Here is a 2333-nt window from a genome sequence, read left to right as displayed (position 1 = left end):
AGAAAAGAATGCTAGCTGCCCCTGAGGGGAGAGTTGTTTATGAGGAGCGTCGTTCAAGAGAAAGTAGGTTTCCCCGATATTCCCGTGATTGGGACAAAGACTGTTTTCTGTTTGCAGGACTTGTAATTAACTAAATCCTAATATTTACGACGGGTCCTCAGGCTAGCTGAACATGCACTGCGGAAACGCATCGGCATCTCGCGACCATCTTACCTGGCGGATAAGGTCTTTGTTGAACAAATGTTCATCCCTTGACCGCGGCTACGCTGGCGACTGGTTGTCGCCTCGATCCCAAGCTCATTGTCACGGATCCCAAATAAGTACACTCAGGTTGAATGATAATTGTTTAATTACGGCTACGGTAGAATCTAAATTGTAATATTACGGGGTTTTCCCAAGGTTCCCAAGGAAGGCTCCGGTGTTCTTTTCATCTCCGACATATTTATATAGAGATATATCTTATTCGGCTTCGCTGCATTTTTTACAAATTATTTTATTATCAAATGTACATTTGCCGTTTAAGTATTTCCCGCATCTTAAACAATTTTTTCTAATTTTGCAACTTTTACGATCTTTCACTTGACAAGTTTCTTGTAGTAATGAATCTGAATTTGTTAATAGTTTTATTGCATAGTTTCTTTCCCACGATTTTTTGTATAAAACTAATGTATGCAGCAGATTTATAACAATTTTGTGAATTCTCTATATATCGGCCCCATACTTCTTTCGCTTCGTTGGCTTCTTTCGCTCTTCTTATCAAATTGTATAAACCTCATAATTTCAGCAAAGTCATTCCTGTTCGCCGTTTTTGAAAAAAATGCAGGTCTTCAAATTTTATTCCACAAATATGAGACATCTAAGTTCTTTGCCTGATACGCACTGCGTATAATATAGCAGAGCAATAAATGCATCTTGTTTTGTCGCATTTAGCTTCCTCTTAGTCCCCAATACTCTAAATGCTTCTTCTTCCGTACATTTTATTACATGATGATCAATGACAAGATAAAATGCCGTTTTTACTTGTCCTTTTATTATATGCCGTTTAGAATATTCCTAAAAATATTATGAACCGATGTCCTGCCAGGTTTGCGATTTGCATCTATTTCTTTCCAAACTGTCCCATCGGACCCAGTTTCGATACGTTGGTCCTCTACATCAGTCTCGCTCTTTGCTGCCAACCATAATTTCTTTCCTTTTCGCCCTTACCTAAACGCTTATTTATAATATTCAACTCTGATTCGGTTGTAAATAGCTTTTCATGTGTTTCCATGCTGTTTTCAATTGCTGAAGTTTCTTGTTCATCGCACACTGAACAGTCTCCTTCTATGTCTGTTATCTGTTTTTCGTAATTTTCTTTGGAAAAGTCTTGACATTTCTAGGGTAAATATTTATCACAGAATAATACCATGTACGGAATACAAAATTATTGTCAAATTTGATATCAAACATAGTAGAATCAAACATACTATAAACTATTATAACCCAAGGTACAGTACCACGCCAAAAGAATTTACTTATAATTCTCAGTGAGAATTGATTGTAAATAGTCTACCAAATAAAAATAAAAAGAATTTAATATGCTTTACTTTTCCTTTTATAACAACTTTACACAAACGCTCTGAGATGCTTTCTGTCTGAGTTTTAGAGATAACAAGTTTAGATGTGACTGATTGACTAACAAACTGAGATGTATTCAATAGCAAGCAAGAATATCAAATTCACCAAATGTCCAAATTGGACAAATTGTGAATGGAAATTATTAAATAAAAAAAAAAAAGTAAGAATATGGTCTGTGACGGCGATATTTGTACGAAAATATAGACGAGTATTGGCCGTTCTTCACCAACGGTTACTCAAGGGCGCAGTTGGGAAAAATCCGCTTTTCCCGTGTTTATTGCAATGAGCAATGACCCTAAGAAACTTTCCAAGGTTTAAAATGTTTGTAACAATGGACCGTAAAGATAATGCTAAATTTTATGGCAGTTCCTTAGGATTATTATGGGCCCGAATTGGTATATCTTGACAATTGGTAGTCATCTTGATAGATGACGGATAAATTACGGTTTATGACAAGGTTACGGGCGTAACAGTGGTTATTATTTGTTATTACTGATTTTCTTTGTCATCTGATCTTCGAGGATATACGGAAGGACCTGGGAATACCAACGGTCAAGGAGGAGATCACCAGATACGCGGAAAGGTACAGAGAAAGAATAACAACACACCCAAACAGGCTGGCTACGGAAACGATCAACGCAAGAATAGAAAGAAGACTAAAAAGGAAACACCCAGCTGATCTCATAAAGGATATAAACTAAAAAACGCGAAGATGG

Source organism: Bombus pyrosoma, linkage group LG6, assembly GCF_014825855.1.
Source record: "Bombus pyrosoma isolate SC7728 linkage group LG6, ASM1482585v1, whole genome shotgun sequence".
Classification (NCBI taxonomy): domain Eukaryota; kingdom Metazoa; phylum Arthropoda; class Insecta; order Hymenoptera; family Apidae; genus Bombus; species Bombus pyrosoma.
The sequence above is the reverse complement of the archived record's forward strand: the minus strand, read 5'-3'. Positions refer to the sequence as shown.